Here is a 25,174-nt window from a genome sequence, read left to right as displayed (position 1 = left end):
TTGGGACATCAACTCTTGTAATTCCGACGGTGCAAGTCGGTACGGGGCTTTTGCTACGGGTTTCGCGCCCGGAATCAATTCGATCCCGAACTCTATTTCCCGTTCAGGCGGTATCCCCGGTAAATCTTCCGGAAAAACATCTTCATAATCTCGTACTACCGGTACATCTCCAATCTTTCGTGATTCTTTTTCGGGCTCATTAGCGTATATCATGAATGCCTTGCATCCTCGCTTCATTAGCTTGTGAGCTTTCAACATTGAGCATACTATGGGGTTGCCTCCTTTTTCGCCATAAATGGTGACGTGTTTCCCGCTCGGAGATGTCAGTTTTATCTCTTTACGGAAGCACACGACCTTTGCATGGTGTCGAGATAGCCAATCCATCCCAACGACTACTTGAAATTCTCTCATCGACATCGGGATTAGATTTATCAAATATTCTTCATCGTCAATGCTCAGTTTACAATTTTCACATACATCACAAACAATAAAGCTTTTGTTATTACCTATCTCTACTTCTAAGGGCACAGGTAATTTTGTTAGAACAAATGAAGGATGTCGAATAAATCCATATGAAACAAAGGATTTATTCGCACCCGTATCAAATAACACACGTGCAGGAATCGAATTTACAGCAAATATACCTGAGACCACGTCAGGTTCAACCTTTGCTTCTGCGGCGGTTAGTTGAAAAGATCTTGCCTTTGCTTTAGGGGCTTCACCTTTCGGTTCCTGCCCATCCTTCTTTCCAACCAATTCCGGGCATTCCGACTTCTTGTGACCCGTTTGATAACAATTGTAACAAACCGTCACTTTCTCCGGGCATGATATAGCCATATGTCCCGTTTTCTTGCATATGGGACAAGGCTTATCCTTGTAACGGCATTCGCCTTTATGACCCTTCCCGCAGATTCTGCAACTTGGCGACCCGCCTTTCGTATCAGATTTCTTTGCGCTTTCGTTTGTTCGTGCCTTCTTAGTAGGGCTTGGATTCACATCTTGTGCCCTTCGTTCACCCCGTTCTATGCTCTTTTTCAGTTCGATCTCCCTTTCCCGAGCAGCATTGACAATCTCGGTAAGGGTCTCGTATTTTGAAGGGGTTATGAACTCTCTATACTCCGCACTTAGCATGTTATGGTAGTAATAGACCTTTTGTTCTTCATTTGTCACCAAATCATCACAGAACTTTTTTTGTCCATAAACATCCCCGTGATCTTGTCTATGGATTCACCTTTGTGTCTGAGTTGCATGAACTCTTCCTTGATTCTATTTATGACCGCTTTGGGACTATGATGTTTAAGAAACGGCGTCTTAAACTCCTCCCATGTCATGGCCTTAGCCGCTTCACTTCCAATCTCCTTCTTTTTGTTATCCCACCAGTCTTTCGCTTGACCTCTTAATTGACCCGTACCATAAGCTACGTAGTCATTTTCATCACAATGAGTTCTCTCGAATACTCCTTCGATATCACTTAGCCATCGTTGGCACACAATTGGATCAACCTCCCCATTATATATTGGTGGTTTACAGGCCATGAATTCCTTGTATGAACAAGGCTTTCGTCCACCATGCTTTTCCTTTGCTACATTTGAATCATCTTCCAGTTTCTTGATTCTATCTTCTACTATTGATAAAACTGTGTTTTGAATTTTATCAATAAAGCCCGACAAACTGTTTTCGATCGCCTTTCCAACCTCTTCGGCAATCACTTCCCTCACTTGTTCGGTGACTCTTGGCACCGCATCATCGTTACCTTTATCAGCCATCTCTATTTCTGAAATGTTTACATAAGTTGTTAAACATCCCATTTATAACACATGCTTTACTTGTTTTGATTTCATCAAGTTCATAACTTGATTTAATCATTCTTGTTTTGATTCAATCAAGTTCATAACTTGATTTAACCATTCTTGTTTTGATTCAATCAAGTTCATAACTTGATTTAATCATTCTTGTTTCGATTCAATCAAGTTCATAACTTGATTTAATCATTCTTGTTTCATGCATTTCTTGTATTTGAGTGAGCTTACACACCCTTTTCATGCATATTTGTTCATGATTTATTTCTATATTCTCTAATTTCTACTTAAACGATTAACTCTTACCGGATGCTTGATCAAGCTTGAACCGAACACTTTGTTGACAACCTTAGGCTCTGATACCAACTTGTAACACCCAGTTTATACTACTAGATTTAATAACGTAATACCTTGCATTTCATACCAAAATTTGAAGTTTACAAGAAAACTTACAAGACTTGAAAATTTAATCTAGACACAACATTCATATATTGATCCTACGAAACCATATTCAAGACAGAAACTACAATTGTTTACATAGGTTTAAAACAAAGATCAAGTGCGGAAGCGTTAAATTGTGTGTTCGGTTTGACTTGATAGCTTGATCATCATCCTACTACTTGATATACCTGAAAACTGAAATGTTTATCACGAAACATTAATAATGGAATTCTTAGAAATATTACATAACCGAAACTACATTCGATGAATTGAAAAATAAAAAAAAAATTCAAAACTTTTCTGACTCTACCGTAACTTACGGTTCCACCGTAAGTTACGGTGGACAATTTTTCAATAAGGGTTCCACCGTAAATCAGTAGATCCCCACCGTAAACTTCTGGCATCTACCGTAAATTACGGTACTACCGTAATTTACGGTATTACCTGGAAATTTTATGTTTTGTTCGTTTGATCATTACACCAAAACCCCAACCCTCGGATTTCAGTATTCTACGATATCAATACATTAAAATCTGGTATTTCTAGTATGTTATATAATATCCAATATCAACAATCAATCTATCACAATCCGGAGCATTAACCATGCCTTACTTGATTATCCGACCCGTTTGGCTCGTCTACGAAATTTCTTCCTTTTGACGACTACCAACGAGTTCTAACCAGCTTTTGTCCAATTATTCAATATAGCGATATCATCGCCTAAATTCATAGCAACCTTTATTCTAACATTCAACTATGCATATTATAATGATTTAAATTTACTTAATGTAACGGGTCAAGTTACATACCTTAGCGCACGCCCTTCAACCGTGAATCACCACCGGCTTGTCCGCTCGACGTTCCGGTATCTTGTCCTATAGAGTTCAATTCAAGACATGTTTAGAACTCTCTTTAGACCTCACTTCGCATAATATATCGAAACATCTTAATTAAGCGTTAAAGCTTTAAATTTCTATTTTTAAGCCTTCTTTGAGGCATTTCTACAAACACTATGAGGGCAGAATTTCTACATCATTCATACTCATGTTTATAGCTTACTAATTAGTTAGCTTAACTTCAATAAAGCCACCATATAGCATTCAAACATCATACTTTTCTGAAATCACCTTCTAAAATCGAATTACACTAGAATAATCACTCTAAACCCTAGTGTTCATCATCATCATCATGTAAAACCCACAACCCACCTTCAAGGTGTTCATGGAATTTCCTGAATTTAGTCATGATTTCACATGTAGTTGGCTAGACTTCACCTCTAGACACCATATCAACTCTAATCTAACCACATAACCCACATGCATCATCTAACTTCAGAGTTTTCCAAAATCATAAGATTTTCAAGTTTAGAGATTTCATCAGATTTTACATCCCTTTTACTCCTCTTGAGATGAGGATCACGATTCAAGGCTCAGATTTCGTTTTGGACCAGTTTTGCACCTCCAATTTGAGAGTTTTAGTGATTTTAGGGTTTGGAGCTAAGGGGGTGTCGACCTGGTCTTTCCCTTGATCGACCAACACCTCTTTTGGGGGTGTTTGGTTTATTTTAAATTTGTTTAACAATTTAAGTTTCAATTTTGTCAACTTAGGCCCCTCAACTTTGTTCTAGTTATTGTTTAGTAGCCTTTAACCCCTTCATAAGCTATTTCTAGTCTATTAACTAACTAGGTTAAAAGTTTCTAGTTAGTAAATTTCCCGTTTATTTATACTTTATAATTTTAATATAAAGTTTTATATTTTCGGGGTGTTACACAGATGGTTTGGATGAGTCATGGTGATGAGGCTGTGAAGTTGTCAGTAGGATTCGAGGTGGTTGCGAGAAGTGAACAGGGTGGGATTGCGGTAGTGGAGACTCGGGGCTGGTGGATTTAGGGTTTAGGTTTTTGTTAATTGCTTACGGTTTGTATCTAATATAGCTTTTGGGGACTGAGATGAAGTATTTTGCATGTATATATTTGCAGCTGAAGTTTTCGTGGATTACAGGAGCAAGTGTTGATTACATCTTCTGGCAGCCATAATTCGTTAGAAAAATTACATGACACTGAATCTGCACTTCCTCCACTATCGAAGGCTATTTGGGGACAAAGAAGTCACTTACATTTCGCCTACATAGCCGGTAACACTTGCAAGTTGCAAAACTTGTTTAAGTGTAAAGAAAATATATTTGTTAGGTAAGGTTTTCGTTTATATGGCTTGCAGGTTTTAAATGGCATACTCGACTCAGAGCCGGACAAAACCATTTCGTATATAGTAACTTGCCATGTTGTATAACTCGTATGAAGACTGTCATGATCCTCCACGTCTGCACAATGTTGACAAGTATGAATATCCTGTTTGATATTTTTATTGCAGTTTATGAGATTGGTAGGTGTGTTGACCTTCATGGGTGCATTCAGTTGCAGATTTTTCATTGGGGAATTGGGAGATTTAGTTAGTTGTATAGGATTTTGTTGTTGAATTTGTTAGAATTGAGGTTTATAGTGTAAGGATGTTTTTTTTATACTTTAGTTATACTAGTGGCAAATTTTCTTAAGGGAAAGTTGAGTGATTATTTAAACCTCAAAATTGGTCAAAAGTATACTACATCGTGGACCCTTTGGAATTATCTAAATCACTTTCATGTAGGACTTTTGGTATATCATAATTCGTAGCAACCTTTTGTGTGAAGTTGTATCATATGCCATTATACCCTCTCCATTTGAAAATGAACTGATAGTATTTTTTACTCAAGGTTTACTTCATTGTGATTGCAGTTCTCTGATTCAAAAGTTGGATTTTTGATTGCTCTGGACGGGCCAAAAAAGAAGATAGAAGCGGCGTATGCGGTGTGTCTTATGACGGTTTGGAGAATTCAGTTAGATTTGGTTCAACTTTATTTGACCATATTATATACTGAATTCCGGATTAGCGTTAAAAAACTTATAATAATGTTTGTGTGAGTATCAATTTGATAGGGTTTGAGGGACTTGTGTAGCAGGAAAAAAGAAATATAGTGTATGCGGGCACAAAATATTAATAAAAATAAATTTAACATGTTAAACGTTAAATAATAGACTTTATTTGACCATATTATATATTAACTTTTGGATTAGAGTATAAAATACTAAAATAAAGTTTTGTGTGGAGTTTATGCGTGTTTAAAAGATTAAAATAAATTAATTTAACATGTTAAACAAAAAATTTGCTTTGATCAACTAAACTTGATTCAACTTTATTTGACCAAACATGTTAAAATAAGTTTTGTATAATAAACTTTATCATGTTAAATATGTTAAATGAGAGTTTGCCTTGATCTACTAGGTTCGATTTAACTTTATTTGACCATATTATATATTAAATTTTGGATTAGAGTATAAAATACTAAAATAAAGTTTTGTGTGAAGTTTATGCGTGCTCAAAATATTAAAATAAATTAATTTAACATGTTAAAGAAAAGTTTGCTTTGATCAACTAAACTTGATTTGACTTTATTTGACCAAACATGTTAAAATAAGTTTTGTACATTAAACTTTATCAGGTTAAATGAGAGTTTGTCTTGATCTACTAGGTTCGATTTAACTTTATTTGAACATATTATAATTAACTTTTGGATTAGAGTATAAAATACTAAAATAAAGTTTTGTATGTAGTTTATGCGGGCTCAAAATATTAAAATAAATTAATTTAACATGTTAAAGAAAAGTTTGCTTTGATCAACTAAACTTGATTCGACTTTATTTGACCAAACATGTGAAAATAAGTTTTGTACAATAAACTTTATCATGTTAAATGAGAGTTTGCCTTGATCTACTAGGTTCGATTTAACTTTATTTGACCATATTATATATTAAATCTTGGATTAGAGTATAAAATACTAAAATAAAGTTTTGTGTGAAGTTTATGCGTGCTCAAAATATTAAAATAAATAAATTTAACATGTTAAAGAAAAGTTTGCTTTGATCAACTAAACTTGATTTGACTTTATTTAACCAAACATGTTAAAATAAGTTTTGTACATTAAACTTTATCATGTTAAATGAGAGTTTGCCTTGATCTACTAGGTTCGATTTAACTTTATTTGAACATATTATAATTAACTTTTGGATTAAAGTATAAAATACTAAAATAAAGTTTTGTATGTAGTTTATGCGGGCTCAAAATATTAAAATATATTAATTTAACATGTTAAAGAAAAGTTTGCTTTGATCAACTAAACTTGATTCAACTTTATTTGACCAAACATGTGAAAATAAGTTTTGTACAATAAACTTTATCATGTTAAACATGTTAAATGAGAGTTTGCCTTGATCCACTAGGTTCGATTTAACTTTCTTTGACCATATTATATATTAAATTTTGGATTAGAGTATAAAATACTAAAATAAAGTTTTGTGTGAAGTTTATGCGTGCTCAAAATATTAAAATAAATTAATTTAACATGTTAAAGAAAAGTTTGCTTTGATCAACTAAACTTGATTTGACTTTATTTGACCAAACATATTAAAATAAGTTTTGTACATTAAACTTTATCATGTTAAATGAAAGTTTGCCTTGATCTACTAGGTTCGATTTAACTTTATTTGAACATATTATAATTAACTTTTGGATTAGAGTATAAAATACTAAAATAAAGTTTTGTATGTAGTTTATGCGGGCTCAAAATATTAAAATAAATTAATTTAACATGTTAAAGAAAAGTTTGCTTTGATCAACTAAACTTGATTCGACTTTATTTGACCAAACATGTGAAAATAAGTTTTGTACAATAAACTTTATCATGTTAAATGAGAGTTTGCCTTGATCTACTAGGTTCGATTTAACTTTATTTGACCATATTATATATTAAATCTTGGATTAGAGTATAAAATACTAAAATAAAGTTTTGTGTGAAGTTTATGCGTGCTCAAAATATTAAAATAAATAAATTTAACATGTTAAAGAAAGTTTGCTTTGATCAACTAAACTTGATTTGACTTTATTTAACCAAACATGTTAAAATAAGTTTTGTACATTAAACTTTATCATGTTAAATGAGAGTTTGCCTTGATCTACTAGGTTCGATTTAACTTTATTTGACCATATTATATATTAACTTTTGGATTAGAGTATAAAATACTAAAATAAAGTTTAGTATGTAGTTTATGCGGGCTCAAATTATTAAAATATATTAATTTAACATGTTAAAGAAAAGTTTGCTTTGATCAACTAAACTTTATTCGACTTTATTTGACCAAACATGTTAAAATAAGTTTTGTACAGTAAACTTTATCATGTTAAATGAGAGTTTGCCTTGATCTAGTAGGTTCGATTTAACTTTATTTGACCATATTATATATTAACTTTTGGATTAGAGTATAAAATACTAAAATAAAGTTTTGTATGTAGTTTATGCGGGCTCAAAATATTAAAATATATTAATTTAACATGCTAAAGAAAAGTTTGCATTGATCAACTAAACTCGATTCGAATTTATTGTACCAAACATGTTAAGATAAGTTCGATAAACTTTAAAATGTTAAATAAGAGTTTCCATTGATCAATGATGTGCGATTCAACTTTATTTAATCTAATTATATATTGAATTTCTGCCTAGAGTCCAAAATATTAAAATAAAGTTTTATGTGTAGTTTATGCGGACTCAAAATATTAAAATAAATTAATTTAACATGTTCAAAAAAGTTTGCATTGATCAACTAAACTTTATTCGACTTTATTTGACCAAAAATGTTAAAAAAAGTTTTGTACAATAAACTTTAACACGTTAAATGAAAGTTTGCCTTGATCTACAAGGTTCAATTTAACTTTATTTGAACAAATTATATATTAAATTCTGGATAAGAGTTTAAAATACGAAAATAAAGTTTTGTACGGAGTTTATGCAGGCTAAAAATATTAAAATAAATTAATTTAACATGTTAATGAAAAGTTTGCATTGATCAACTAAACAGTCTAAACTTGATTTGACTTTATTTGACCAAACATGTTAAATTAAGTTTTATACAATAAACTTTATCATGTTAAATGAGAGTTTGCCTTGATTTACTAGGTTCGATTTAACTTTATTTGACCAAATTATATATTAAATTTTGGATTAGAGTATAAAATACTAAAATAAAGTTTTGTGTAAAGTTTATGCGGGCTTAAATTATTAAAATAAATAAATTTAACATGTTAAATGTGCGTTTACATTGATCAACTAACCTCGATTAGAATTTATTTGACCAAACATGTTAAAATATTTTTTGTACGATAAACTTTAACATGTTAAATGAGAGTTTGCGTTGATCAACTAGGTGCGATTCAACTTTATTTAACCAAATTATATATTGAATTTCAGCCTAGAGTTCAAAATACTTAAATAAAGTGTAGTCTATAAGGGCTTAAAATACTAAAATAAATTAATTTAACATGTTAAAAAAACTTTGCATTGATCAACTAAACTTAATTTGACTTTATTTGACCAAATATATTAAAATAAGTTTTGTACAATAAACTTTAACATGATGAAAGGTTGACTTGTTCCACTAGGTTCGATTTAAATTTATTTGACCAAATTATATATTAAATTCTGGATTAGAGTATAAAATACTAAAATAAAGTTTTGTGTGAGGTTTATGCGTGCTCAAAATATTAAAATAAATTAATTTAACATGTTAAAGAAAAATAACTTTGATCAACTAAACTTAATTTGACTTTATTTGACCAAACATGTTAAAATAAGTTTTGTACATTAAACTTTATCATGTTAAATGAGAGTTTGCCTTGATCTACTAGGTTCGATTTAACTTTATTTGACCATATTATATATTAACTTTTGGATTAGAGTATAAAATACTAAAATAAAGTTTTGTATGTAGTTTATGCGGGCTCAAAATATTAAAATAAATTAAGTTTACATGTTAAAGAAAAGTTTGCTTTGATCAACTAAACTTGATTCGACTTTATTTGACCAAACATGTTAAAATAAGTTTAGTACATTAAACTTTATCATATTAAATGAGAATTTGCCTTGATCTACTAGGTTCGATTTAACTTTATTTGACCATATTATATATTAAATTTTGGATTAGAGTATAAAATACTAAAATAAATTTTTTGCGTTGTTCCAAACCTAGTTGATCAATGCAAACTCCCATTTAAAATGTTAAAGTTTATCGTACAAAACATATTTGGTCAAATAAAGTCGAATCGAGTTTAGTTGATTAATGCAAACACCCGTTTAACATGTTAAATTTATTTATTTTAACATTTTGAGCCTGGATAGGTTTCACACGAAACTTTATTTTAATATTTTGAACCCTTATTCGAAATTCAATATATAATTTGATCAAATAAAGTTTAATCATACCTAGTTGATCAAAGCAAACTCTCATTTAACCTATTAAAGTTTATTATCAAAATTTTAACACGTTCTGTCAAATAAAGTCGAATCCAGTTTAGTTGATCAATGCAAATGTTCGTTTAACATGTTAAATTTATTTACTTTAATATTTTGAGCCCGGATAGACTTTATACGAAACTTTATTTTAATATTTTGAACTCTAATCCGAAATTCAATATATAATTTGGTCAAATAAAGTTTAATCGAACCTAGTTGATCAATCCAATCTCTTATTTAACATGATAAAGTTTACCATACAAAACATGTTTGGTCAAATAAAGTCGAATCGAGTTTAGTTGATCAATGGCAAACACTCTTTTAACATGTTAAAATAAGCTTTCTGGATAAGGGGAGGGGGTGGTCACTAGTGATAGAATTCTATCACTCACAAGCACCAATCAAGTTCCGCCATGTCATCAATCATTTTTCCATCACTCACAACCTTTTTAGTGGGGGTGGTCATCACTCACCACCACACCCAACAATTTTCCCCCAACCAACAACTACCCTCACAAAATAATATATCACGGCGTTGAAAAAATCACGGAAACCTATTTTCGTTAATGTATCACGCGTTATGTTTATGGTGGCGGTGGGAAATAACGCGTTAAAACAACCTTTCCGTAATGCTATAACGCATGGCCCCGTGTGGCCTAAAGAACACCATCTCAAAGCACCTGATGACATTCATCAAAATAGTTTCACAATCATAACAAGATATCAATACCAGTAACAAAATATATTAACAATGGAGACAAGAAATTGTGAACTAATGATTATTGTTTGAATATCAGTGATTACGGAATCATTTTGATATCATTTGAACTATTAACAACCAATTATTCAAATAGAAAATAGTCACCCTCAAATGGTGTTTACTCACAAATTCGGTTGGATTCTAATGAATTGTGTAGTTGTGATAATTGGTGGTTGGGTCAAACCATAAATTGAATTGCCGTTCTATGTTACCTTGATCTTGGGTGTAAATATTGGTGTGTACCCAAGAACTCAAAGCCGATTTGATCATATTTTGTACTCGTGGAAGATAACTGTCATAAGCCAACAAAGAATATAATCCTCACTGTTCATGATTAATTGTGTGTGTAATATAATCTATGATGCAATACTAAAAAATTTTTGTTGCACTTATATAATTAACAAGGAGTCAATATATAACAATTTGATAGGAAGAAATGCTAAATTTTGGAAATAAAAAATAATTTTAGCATTTTAAATTGAATTTTTAGGATATATTTAACATGTTAAATGCATGGTTCCCCGGTTTCCCACTTTTTTGGTGTTCCCCATTGAACCTCACACTACATAATTTTTCATATAAATACATTACCTAAAAAATAATCACTCTCGTCATCCAAGAAATTACGGTCATCGTTTTCAGGCGGATCAGAGTCGAGTGGTTGTATGTCTAATGAACCACCCTTCCTACTCTCTCAATTTCCTTGTATTTATTCGAACAACTCATTCTCCTCATATTCCATTTCCTACAAGAATATAATTTAATAAATAAATAATCTTGCCATGGAATGAAAGGAGTGAAGAGTGTGTTACCTCGTATTCTTGTTTACCAGGCTTTACAATCCAGTCATACAAAAGATTCTCTTGCACGAATAGGCTGCCTGAGCCAATGGTCGGCCTTATTTGACATTCCATGACTCGTAAGTTGTAGTGAACATAGATCAAGTCCTTGAGTCTTTTCCTTGACCCGTACGCACCTGAAATTCACACATTTTACTACAAATCAAGCGAGTCCCGACGTCTTGTACGACGTTCATGGATATCATATATGTTGCAAAGTGCTAACAGTAGCACTGTAGCAGGTTAACATATATACCTTCACGAATAAAAGATGTTGAAATAAACATAAGCATTAGCATACTTGTACGGTACAGCAACAAACACCATGTTTTTTGTGCTAAAAGCCTAAATCAAATCTCAGCTGCATGTATGGAGACCATCGAAATACCATATCCAAGTATTTTACATGTAAATAAAGCCTCTAATTTGTTTTACATGTTAAACTAAGAATAAAATCCCTTTAAACAAAGGTGAGTTTCAAGTTCCAGTTTTATTTTATTGTGAACAAAAATTAAAATAGTTAATTAATATCCATTCTTTCATGTTTATAGCTTGAAGGCATAAATAAGCCATGATCACACACTGCAACTTTACAATTCAACCTGATCATATTAATAACTAATGAAAAATTGTTTAGATATGCTTAAATCTAACACTCGTAACAGAGATGCTTAAATAACAGTTAAAAAAGATTAAAAAAACATTAGCAAATGATTTTTTTTTGTTAGAATGGCTTCTGCAGATCTTTATATGCAAAAGCTCCGAATTTGTTTTTGGAAAAAATAGTTTTTAACATGTTAAGTTGAATTTTTTATATATATTTAACATGTTAAATGCCCGCTTTCCCGCTTCTAAACTTTATTGAGGTTCCGCGTTGAACCCCACACTTATAACTTACAATATTTTTAACATGTAAAAATTATCTTGGTGGTAAAAAATGTGAACAAAGTGAGACTCACAACCACCACTGCTGTCAAAGTTACAGCTTCCAAGATCACCTTACCTGCAGTATCCATGACAATTGATTAAATTATGCTGTTAATAGTTTCATTCAATAGATATATGACTAGAAATTATCACTATTATTAAGAAGCAATGCTTATTTTCTTCTGAGAACTTGAAATTAAACACGCACAATGAACTTGAGCACATAAATTGACAAAAAGTAGGCTTACCGCTAGTGAAAGCGCGTGTCAAACCGACTGCGAAAGCAAGAGAGATGGTGAAAATGCCTAGAAGGATATAGTTGACAGGATGATGCTGGTGATAGTAATACAACGGGCATAATGCTGCGCAACAAAAAAAAATACATCATTTCAACGATGATGTAATGAAATCAAACAATATTACCAAACAAAACCCTAGAAAATTCACAATTACACAGGTTTAAGCAAACCAGAATCACACAAATGCTGCATTTATATCAAACAAGTGAATAAAACGTGTTGGCGTAGGTGAACGGATTGTTATAGCGGTCACCGGAAATGATTCATAGAATTTTAAATCAAACGAAAGCGATAAAATTAGACCTATCATGGTATTCGCTGTATCGCAGATGCAGATTTGACACCGATATGTCAACGACTCCTAATTCGAACTGACTCCGGTCCGAGATTTCAGATTTTAATTTCCTATCTAAACTTATACTATTCATAATATATAGTGTTTCTCTTATTAACAAATGCACTTTTTTCTAAGTTCTAGAATCTTTTATAAAGCTTTAACATGTTAATCCATCATGAATTTCATACGGTGATCCATTGAAATTTCTCTATATATCATCACAATCACAAATCTAGGATTCTAGAAACTACAAACATTCATCACTGACCTCAACAATAAATCAACTGAATACAATCCAAAGGCATTTCTAAACCTAAAATCAAAATCTGTAGCAGATGCAACGTATGAAACTGAAATACATACCACCAGCACAAACTAACACATACACGCGCAATAGAGAAAAAAACCTACCTCTGTAAGCAGTGCCGAAACATCCGATGTGCATTACGACCTTCTTCACTCCATTTATTTGGAGTACTGTTGTTAACGGATTGGCTCGGCGGTGCAGTAGCTAGGGCTTCGAGACTGGTAGCAGCCGGAGAAGTCGGTGGTGGAACCGGCATAAGAGAGGCGAACTTGTTTTCATGGAAAAATCTAAGCAGAAATAAAGAAAATCAACGACGATCACAACAATTAAGTGTTCTCCGACGACAAACACTATAGATTCCGGCCACCTAATCGAGCGACGACGACCAAAAGAAATCACAGGCGTCCTCCAGCGATAGGGACGACGGTTGTGAGATGTGGAGTGACGGACCAGAAAAACCTAATTCAAACTTTTTGTAAATGCCAAAACTACCCCTCCGCCTTTTTTAGCTTTAAAAAAATGAATCCAATCTCAGCCCTTGATGAAGTTGATCTAAGGGTTTTTATGAGGGTTCCCCTGTTCCCCACTTTTTTGGTGTTCCCCAATGAACCCCACACTATATATATATGTGTGAGGTTCATTGGGGAACACTAAAAAAATGGGGAACCGGGGAACCACCTTAAGAGCCCTTAGATCATTAAAATAAATGGCTGAGATTAGGTTTCAACCTCCAATGTAAATTTCAAAGAAAAAACACGGAGGGGCAAAATTGGAATAGAAAATTCCATCTCCTTCTAGATCTAATCTAATTTTATCAAGCGCAAGCTCCGACGCCGCAAGATGGAGATGAACATGCCGGTGAGATTTGTTGTTTTCGCCGGAAATTTTTGCCAATGATTCGACGACGATCGGCTCCGCTGCTCGCTCCTCTGCTCGATTTTACCAGGTAACTATAAATTATGGCAAGATTGTTTCTATTTCAAACACGAATCTAAATCGCCTTCATCTTGTTTTTCAAATCTGAATCGAGCACGAACGTGTTAATTGTTGCCGGATGACAGAACAGAACTAATATCCACCGTCCGTTCTCTGATTCATTCATGGCGACATTGATTAGATCTCAACTATGTTGATTGCGAATAGGTATGCGTTTATTTTCAGATGTAGTCGAATTCACACACAATTGCTTTTCAATTTTCATACACGTAATGTATTACATGAACAATCCTTGAAAATTAGGTATATGTTTGTCAATCAGTCATAAACCTAGTGATTGTATTTCATAATCGCTAAATTGCATTAAAAACATACACAAAATATCTATTCGTTTACTTTCAGATCTATTCATGTTAAATATACGGGATAAATTAACTATTTACATGTTAAATTGGATCAATTTTGTAAGCTGCTGATTGTGATGCAAAAATAAATGTTTTACATGTTAATCTTGTAAGCTACTGATTTGTGATGTAAAAGATAAATGTTTTACATGGCAAATTACAAGGATTATCCGTGTACTTTACTCTAAAATTAATGTATTTATAGTAAGGCTACTCGATATGGGTGAGGCTCATCCTTGGAGGATAACCCTCTACGTCAGCGCCACGTAGGATGGGTGTGAGGATGGGGCAAAGAGGATGGATCTAAAAAGGAAATGGGGGATGTGCCTAAAATATATATGTATATGTTGTATGTATATGTGTGTGTGAGAAAAAGATGCAACAATTTTGTCCTTTACCTCCCGTCTCTGACGTCGCACCTGTGCCGTTCAGGACGACGACGAGCCTACCCGGGATGGTGTGGGGGCGTCGCCGGTGCTCGACGGGGCTGAACGTTCCCCACACCGTGAAGCCTAAGTGTGCAGTGTATTGATAATGATTGCTTGATCCAAAAACTGATCCGAAGGAAGCTCGAATGAATGTTATGCGTGCGGCAATCTTCGAATCATTTCCCGAACCAAATAAGCGCTTGTTACAGAGCTGAATTTTTAGCTTGTTTTATTTTAGCTTGTACATTGTCTTTGTTTTGACAGAGTTCCAAATATATTTGACTCAAGTTCTTCTCTTGCAAAATCCTGGAGGTGATGCATATTGTTTCTTTCAATACTTCTGAAAATTGAATGATAGCATCAGCCGTTGCTGCTTGCATGGCACCATTGCTCTTACTATTTGATAAAATAATAATGTAAATATTTGTATAAATTGATCAAAGGGGTTGTTTGTATTAAAACAATCTTTGGTTAATTCTCTCCCTGTTTGACCCATTACCCTTTTTCTAGATAAACTTTGTATTTGATCCTTTTGATATAAATTACAAACATGAGAGACTTGCTTGGAAACATAATTCAGTTCAGATTTTTTGTTGGACAGAGTAGAAGATTAAAAGTTAAAAACAATTTTAATTGTGTAAAATACATGTTTGTTTAAGAGTTAAAAATAAACTATGTATTTGATCCTCTACTTTTTATTCTTTTGTTGTTGTAAACTAAAAGTTAAAAACAAGTACACATTTCCCTTTAATTTTGTGTAAAATATATGTTATTTTACATGCAAGTGTTTTGAGTAATCCTAACTTGCTTTGTTGGTTGCATATATTGTTTTGGTACTATTTGGCTAATAATACCACAAAAGAAAATCATTTTATTAACATTCATCTAACGCCTCTTATGAGTTACTTTTAGCCTTTTTTCTGTTTGGTTTGAATATGTTTTAGAACTTCACATAATTATACATGTTAAATAAATTTAACATGTTAAAAATATATCATAAAAATGCGAGGAATCAAGAAACCATAAATAATAAATAAATTTATTATTTAACATGTTAAATAAATTTAACATGTTAAAAATATAACATGTTAAAAATATCATAGAAAAATAGTGAACGGGGGTTAGGTTTAATGGGAAACACCAAAAATGCGGGGAATCAAGAAACCATGTATTTAACATGTTAAATATATCATAAAAAATTAATTTAACATGTTAAAATTTTATATAATTTTCAGATCTTTTACATATAAATACATGTAGAAGCCTTTTTAATAAAAAAATCAATCACTAAAATATAAAAACATGCTTAAAAACACTTTAAAAGAAGTAACATTTTTTTTTACAAAAATGTAATTTTCTATCAGAATGGCTTCAACATATCTTTATATGCAAAAAAAAAAACTTCGATCAAGAAAATTAAAAAAAGTGAATGAGGATTGGGTTCAAAGGGGAACATCAATAATGTTGGGAACCGAGAAACCATTCATTTAAAATGTTAAATAAATCATAATAAATTTAGTTTAACATGTTAAAATTTAATAACCTTTTAATGTTTGGATCTTTTGCATATAAATACATATAGAAGCTTTTTTTAATAAAAAAATTCAAAAACTAAAAAATAAAAAAATGCTTAAAAAACACTTTAAAAAGGTAATATTTTTTTTTTTTTACAAAAATGATAATGAATTAGGGTTAGGTTCAATTGAGAACACCAAAATATGTGAGGAACCAAAAAAACATTCATTTAACATGTTAAATATATTATAGAACATTTAATTTAACATGTGAAATTGTTTTCTTTCAAATCGTTTGCATATACATACATGTAGAAGTCTTTTAAATAAATAAAAAAACTAAAAAATAAAAATATGCGTAAAAAACACATTAAAAAGGTTACAAATTCTTTTTTACATAAATAGTTTTTTATTAGAATGACTTCTAACACATCTTTATATAAAAAATTAAAAAAAAATAATATTAAAAATAGTGAACGAGGGTTGGGTTTGATGGGAACACAAAAAATGTGAGAAACCGAGAAACCATTCATTATTAAATATAAATAACAAAAAAAAAATTTAATCTAACATATTAATTTTTTTTCAGATCTTTTGCATATAAAACCAAGGAGAATTCTTACTTCATATAAAATTAGACACGTCCATTATGCAATCGTACTAAATCCTTTTCTATTGTACTCTAGCTAGGGGTGTGCATGGTTTGGTTCATTTTATTTTATGGTAAAATCGAAACCAACCAAAGCGTTCGGTTTTCGATTTTTTACCCATTCGGTTTTTAGAACAAGTTCCGTAAGATTCAAAAAAAAGAAATAAAAAAGTGTAATTCAAGTTTTAGGAATCATTCTTAGATGGTGACAATAAAGTTAAATATCCAACCATTTTAACTAATATTGTCCACATAATTTAACATGTTAAATGGAGTCTATATAGACTCAAAATATTAAAATAAATAAATTTAACATGTTAAATGAGATTTTGCATTGATCAACTAGCTTCAATTCAACTTTATTTGACCACATTATATATTGAATTTAGTATTAGACTTCCAAACATTTAATAAAGTTTTGTGAGTACGGATTTGGTAGGGTTTGGTGGATTTGTATAGCAGTAAGAAAGAAATGAAGTCTATGTGGATTCAAAATATAAAAATAAATAAATTTAACATATTAAATGTTAAAGGAGAGACATTATTTGACCCCATTATATATTGAATTTGGTATTAAAGTTCAAAAAATTAAAATAAAGTTTTGTATGAGGATCGATTTGGGAGGGTAGGGCGTTTGTGTAATCAGAAGAAGGAAATAGAAGCTATACGTACACAAAATATTAAGGGGAATTGGTCTGTAATAATCTCACCTAGACCTTATTGGCCATTAATAATCCCACCTCAGAATATTCCCCCCACCAGTCCCACCTTTCACCTATTTTTCCTACAATGGTCCCCCGTTAAAATAACTTAACGAAGTTAAGCTTTTTTCCAAATTACAAACAGATTTTTTAGGGCTTTTGATCAGAATGATGATACGAGTCCATTGATGTAAAACTTATTTCGAAATGGTGCTCCAAGTGACTTGATTTTGGTTAATTGGAAATTTAAACACCCGAATTGAAGCTCCATTTTCATCGTTTGGAGCACCGCTTCGAGGAAAGTTTTACATCAATGGACTCGTATCGTCGTTCTAATCAAAAGCCCTAAAAAATTTGTTTGTAATTTGGAAAAAAGCTTAACTCCGTTAAGTTTTTTTAATAGGAGACCATTGTAGGAAAAATAGGTGAAAGGTGGGACTGGTGGGGGGACTATTCTAAGGTGGGATTATTAATGGCCAATAAGGTCTAGGTGAGATTATTACAGGCCAATTTCCCAAATATTAAAATAAATAAATTTAACAAGTTAAATGAAAGTTTGCATTGATCAATTAGATTCAGTTCAACTTTATTTGACCGCATTATATATCGAATTTGGTATTAAAGTTCAAAAAATTAAAACAAAGTTTTGTGTGAGGATGGATTTGGGAGGGTAGGGAATTTGTGTAACTAGAAGAAGGAAATAGAAGCTATGCGTACTCGAAATATTTAAATAAATAAATTTAACATGTTAAATAAAAGTTTGCATTGTTCAATTAGATTCGGTTCAACTTTATTTTACCACATTATATATTGAGTTTCGGACAAGAGTTTAAAAAAATAAAATAACATTTGTGTGAGTATGGATTTGGGGAATTTGTGTAGCATGAAGAAGGAAATGCAGTTTATGCGGGCTCAAAATATGAAAGTAAATAAATTTAACATGTTAAATGTTAAATGACAGACATTATATGACTGCATTATATATTGAATTTCATTTTAAAGTTCAAACTATTAAAAGAAAGTTTTTTATGAGGATGGATTTAGGAGGGTAGGGCATTTCTATAGCCAGAAGAAGGAAACAGAGTCTAAGCAGAAGTATTTAAATAAGTAAATTTAACAAGTTAAATGAGAGTTTGCATTGATTAGTTAGATTTGGTTCAACTTTATTTGATCATATTTTATATTGAATTTCGTATTAGCGTTAAAAACTTAAAATAACGTTTGTGTGAGTATGGATTGGATAGGGTTTGAGGGACTTGTGTAGCAGGAAGAAAGAAATAGAGTTTATGTAGGCTCAAAATATTAATAAAAATAAATTTAATAAAGTCTTGTGTGAGGATGGATTTTGGAGGGTAGGGCATTTGTGTTGCCACTAAAAGGAAATAGATTTTATGCGGATTCAAAATATTAAAATAAATAAATTTAACATCTTAAATGAGGTTTATGTAGATTTCTGTAGTCAGAAGAAGGAAATGGAGTTTACATGAACTTGAGACATTTTTTAGCCGCATTATATATTGAATTTGGTATTAAAGTTCAAAAAATTAAAATAAAGTTTTGTATGGGGATGGATTTGGGAGGGTATGGCATTTGTGTAACCTAGAAGAAGGAAATAGAAGCTATGCGTACTCGAAAATTAAAATAAATAAATTTAACATGTTAAATTAAAGTTTAGATTGATCAATTGGATTCGATTCAACTTAATTTTACCACATTATATATTGAATTCCGGATTAAAGTTTAATAAATTAAAATAATGTTTGTGTGACGATACATATGGTAGGGTTTGGAGCATTTCTGTAGCCAGAAGAAGGAAATGGAGTATACGCGGTCTCAAAATATTAAAATAAATAAATTTCACGTGCTAAGTGAGAGACTTTATTTGTCAGCATTATATATTGAGTTTCGTATTAGAGTTCAAAAAATTAATATAAAGTTTTGTGTGAGGATGGATTTAGGAGAGTAGGGTGTAGCCCGAAGAAGGAAATAGAGTCCATGCGAACTAAAAATATTAAAATAAATAAATTTAACATTTAAATGAGAGTTTTCATTTAGATTTTGTTTAACTTTATTTGACCACAGTATATATTGAATTTCGAATTAGAGTTAAAAAAATAACGTTTATGTGAGGATAGATATGGTAGGGTTTGGAGCATTTGTGTAGCTAGAGGAAGGAAATGGAGTTTTAAAAATAATTTAAAAAGACTAAACATTGGTTTATAAAAAAAAAAAACCAAATTCTTAACATGTTAAATATTTTTTTTACCATATTAAAAGTATTTTCTTAACATGTTCAAAATAATTTAGAATCATTCTTTACAAAGAAGCAAAAACACAATACTGTAAAGTAAAGACCAACCAAATACAGGTGAAAGGAACACAGAGGATTATCATTGACCATCCATTATGAATTTCAATGTAACCTTTATAAAAAAAAATAATTAAAAAATTCTTAACATATTAAATATATTAGAAAGACTAAACATTTGTTAAATATTTTCTTAACATGTTAAAAGAAGAATTTTTTAAGTGTTTAATATTTTATTAACCTTTTAAAATGACTAAACATTTGTTTATAAATAAAAAAACAAATTCTTAACATGTAAAATTTGTTTATAAATAAAATATTTTTTTTACCATATTAGAAGAATTTTCTTAACATGTTAAAAGTAATTTGGAATCATTCCTCACAAAGAAGCAAAAACACAATACTGTAAAACAAAGAACAACCAAATACAGAGGATTATCATTGACTCCATCTATTTTGAATTTCAGTGTAACCTTTATAAAAATATAATTTAAAAACACAAATTCTTAACATGTTAAATATATTAAAAAGACTAAACATTTGTTAAATATTTTCTTAACATGTTAAAAGGAGAAATTTTTAAGATGTTAAATATTTTATTAACATTTTAAAAATAACTTAAAAAAGATTAAATTTTTGTTTATAAATATCATCATCATCATCATACTCAGTAAATCCCACAAATAGCAAAGCTAAAGTTAGGGTCTGAGTAGGATAGATGTAGACAACCTTAACTCTATCCGATAGGAATAGAGAGACTGCTTCAAGTGAGACCCCTGGCTCGATTGTAGTTTTGTATCAAACCTTGGACCTAAGACACATAACACTCAGACAATCAGGACAGAGACTGATTGGTGCATGTACTCCCGTGTCTTTCAGCTATCAACATCACCACATGATGGATGATTAACCATCCGCCGCTTTTAACGTTATTTTCACTAAATTAGTAAAATAACGTTAAAGTTAGTACCATTTCACTTTTGCCGCCTGAGCGCCCACACATATATACATTATATGTGCACACAGCAAGCGGGGCACTATTTGTTTATAAATAAAAAAGACAAATTCTTAACATGTTAAATATTTTTTTAACATATTAAAAATATTTTCTTAACATTTTAAAAATAATTAAAAAATAATTTAGAATCATTTCTCACATAGAAGCAAAAACACAATAGGGTAAAACAAAGACCAACCAAATACAGGTTCAATCAAGACAGATGGTGCAATCAAAACTTTAGCAACATTAATGTAATATTCCATGATTCAATCAAGAAAACTTTACACATAAAGAACAAATCAAGAAAACAGTTTAACCCATAAAAGTATAAGAGCTCAAAGTGGCTTGGTAAACCTGTTGCCCTATTCCATGATTCTTTGGTTTATTTCCTGTGCGGGTCAATTCTATACACGATTCCGGTATGGGTGATCTAGTTCGCGATACCGGGGGGGGGGGGGTGTGAATCCTGTGACTATGGTTTTCGGAACGCATTATCAATAGAAAATTTCACAACTGGTATATTACTTCAAATATAACCTAATCTAATTATGCATACAAATAGAGCATTTCTTAACTCCAAATATTCCCAAAGTTTGAAACAAAATAACCTCATTTTCTGCTAAAGATATGGTGAAACTTCAGACACACACATATTACTTGTCATCTTAATAAGCTGTCGTGTCTCATCATTCATCAACACTCTATCTTTCTTCATCCTGTCACCAACAATCAATGTTATTTTACCAGCTTTAACAATTAAACAAGTTTTCTTAGCGTTATGGCATAATCAATACAGGTTGCAATGTAATTTTGTTATGTTTATTCTGTATGTATAATATTTGTCTAATTGCACAATTAGGCAATGAGTGGCCTTATCAATTCTAATACATTCTATCCATAGTTTCTTAAACAAAATTTTAAAATGCTTAAATCATCAAGTACTTGCCAACAGAATTTTACCTGAAGAGTCTTTTCAAGACCCATTTCATCAGCCTGAAGGACACGCCCTCCATGCTGCAATACAAATTTGCAATAACAAGAAAAAAATAAAACACGATATATTAGAGAATGGCCATGAGGAAATCAATGTGGGATGCAGAAAATATTAGATAATGAACAATACACTAGCATGTGTATGATAATAGAAAGCATATATTAGCAATGTTATCACATACCTAACACCCTCTCACTGAAATGCTAAAAGCTTTGATTCAATGCTATCAAGCATCTGGCCATAACAGTCTGAGCAGCAACAGAGTAAAAAAGATAAATCACACGTTTAACAAGAGAAACTATAACAGAAAGATAAAACTGAGCACATTAAACGATCTAATATTTACTAATGTTCCCTTGATCTTCTCTCTTTACTCGTTTGTTTCTTTGAGTGTTGCAGTGCTAGAATAGAGAGTTTATCACATTCAATATGACCTAAGTCCATATGATATTAATTAATCAAAGGCTGTAAAGACTATCACATGCTTATAAAACCAGTGTCATGAACATGTTTTGTTCAATCATATGATGATTACATGCTAATATAACTGTACCGAACTATCGCTAACAGATATATATACAATAGAAAATTTCATAAATGAGACCAGAGATCCATAGTTGAAGTACCTAAATTTACATCCCTCATCTAGAACCTCATTGGATCTAACGGATAAAACAACAATTCGTCCCAATTAAAGTAAATAAAATAGCCACCATTGTTCGTTGTTACCGTCACCATCAAATGGACCACCGCCACAACATTTGTTACCTGCAATAGTCTGACTATAGCAGAGAATGTACAACTAAATCAAACTTTAACATGTAAAATTTGCCCTAATATTAAAATTTTGATATAGAAAAATACAGCAGGAAGTTAGATATTATGTTCCTCGATTCATTACAAATTAGGTTAATAGTTTCATTAAAATCAGTCTAAACCTAAAGGATTTCATGAAATAAAACACAAAAACTCGAAGATTAGGTTAACTATTTACCTGATGAGCGATGATTTGATCGATTTCAAACTGTTGTTACTGAATCTGCATCGAAATATCTTCACTGAGAAACGTACGTTCTGTTTCCGGTTACCGTTTCGCACTGCTATATGATTTAAGCACCGGATTACCAGAATTAAGAGACAAACGTTGAACCGGTGAATCAATGACAACCGTGAACTAACAATTTACAGAGAATCGCCGATTTCGGTTCCTTATTCAGTTGCTTGGAAATCGAAAATCATTTACAATGTATCGCCGATTTCTGTTCGTGAGGAAGAATCCAGCGGCGCCTGCGGTGGATGTGGTGGTGATAATACGAAGAACATGATTTTCCGGTTGAATGCCCGGCCGTTGAGATTTTTAGAATTAGAATAGTATTTGGACAAAAATGCCCCTGTTCCCTAGTTCCCTACTTTTTTAGTGTTCCCCAATGAACCCTCCCCATATATATATATATATATATATATATATATATTATATCTAAAAGAGTAAGTTTTTTGTTGGTCATTGGTAAATAAAGCTTATGTTGAATCTTTCAGGTTGGTGATTTGTTTAACTTACTAAGCGCCTTATCCTTGGCATACACACGCTAAGAACCGAGCATATATCAAGAAAAACAGACAAAGCAAACTTCTTGCCAGTCCTTGGATACGAGGTCCGTTAATTCATTCATAAGTTTTGCTTTCACAATGTAAACGATACCTTCAAACTAGGCTAGGTCCATTGGACTCACGCGCGTTGGGTTTAGACCCCATTTTATATGGAACATGGAAGTGATTCATCCCAAACATAAAGGGCCAATTACTAATGGGATAGTCATTAGTGGGCGTGAGTCCAATGGACCTAGCCCAAATTGCTCCAAAACATAGTGGGCCAATTACTAATGGGACAGTCATCAATGGGCCAGATTGATCCCAAACATAATGGGGCCAATTATATATGTAGTTTTCTATTAACTGTATATCAACCTTGATTAATAATCTACAGGTGTTTATCATTGCTTTGTCATCTATTGTTTGGTATTTAATTGGAGTTGTGATTGATGGTAACCTAACATATCATCCGTCATCATGGGCATCGGAGATGTTTGTGATCATGAAGTTCCCTTGGATACCCGCTTTATATACCGGGGTGTTTTCAACCGGACTATGCTTGTGGATTGAGGTAATCCCTTTAAGATAATTTACGTTATCAATTTTTTTCGGTTCTTGCATATTGTGCTAATATATAGTAACCGATTGAGACAGATGACGTCAATGCGTGATGTATCAGCCACAGAAACCGCAATTGTTTATGGGTTGGAGCCAGTTTGGGGTGCTGGTTTTGCATGGTTTTTCCTTGGTGAACGATGGGGTGTCTCTGGATGGTTTGGCGCCGCTCTTGTTCTAGGTCATCAAGAAGTTTATCTTTATTTATTTTTAATTATTATGGTTGTTATACTTCATTTTTGAAGTGAAATATTAATTAAAATGTATGATCTGTGTAGGTGGAAGTTTAATGGTGCAGATAATAGGGGCATCATCTCCAAGTTCATCTGTAAAATCTAGTATGAAACAGGCTGTTTCAGATAAGACAAAATGAGGTTTCTGCAGTTTCACTTGTCTCCACAAAAGATGTAAAAGATTTAATAATAAAGAAGTAATTCTAACTCACATATAAAATTTGATTCCGGTCTTAGCTAGGTCTCCTTCTAACGGATTTTTTTTTTTTATAAATATATGTAGCATAATTTAAGCTCGGGGTTATGAGTAACATATTAAATAGATCCAGAAGAGTGTTAAGTTAATTTTTAACATGGAAAAGACTAAAAAAAATAAGTGAAAATGGGTTACTGGCCGGAGTGAGTTGTTTGTAATTATCGGCATATAGGCCATCAGTGATGCTCATTTGTGTAGTAGTTTAGTACCCTCACGTGTTCTATCTGTTTTGCTATTGATGGGATTTACTGAGTATGATGATGAAGATGATGATGATGACGTGTTCTATCTGTTGGGTGATATTAGCATTTAGCAACGCCTTTAAACGACAAATAACATGTTTGGATCCTCATTGTTTAGTTTAATTTGCATATAGATCGACAATTATGTAATTTACATTGTGTTAGTCTAAGTCGAATTATGCTCTCTTTGCGTGTTGTTGCTCACGATCAATCCCAACGT

General features: G+C 31.8%; 1 long non-coding RNA gene and 1 pseudogene across 1 annotated transcript; both read left to right on the top strand.

Annotated features, from left to right (window-relative positions):
• LOC110869499 overlaps positions 1-24,661 on the top strand; it is a 62,940-nt pseudogene extending 38,279 nt beyond the window's left edge.
• LOC110871937 lies at positions 4,286-5,087 on the top strand. Its single transcript, XR_002554000.1, has 3 exons — positions 4,286-4,374; positions 4,458-4,577; positions 5,012-5,087. It is a non-coding gene; the product is annotated as an uncharacterized LOC110871937 (long non-coding RNA).
• Positions 24,662-25,174: the final 513 nt, after the last annotated feature.

This window comes from Helianthus annuus, chromosome 8 (genome assembly GCF_002127325.2).
Source record: "Helianthus annuus cultivar XRQ/B chromosome 8, HanXRQr2.0-SUNRISE, whole genome shotgun sequence".
NCBI lineage: Eukaryota > Viridiplantae > Streptophyta > Magnoliopsida > Asterales > Asteraceae > Helianthus > Helianthus annuus.
This window is presented reverse-complemented; position numbering and strand designations above follow the sequence as displayed.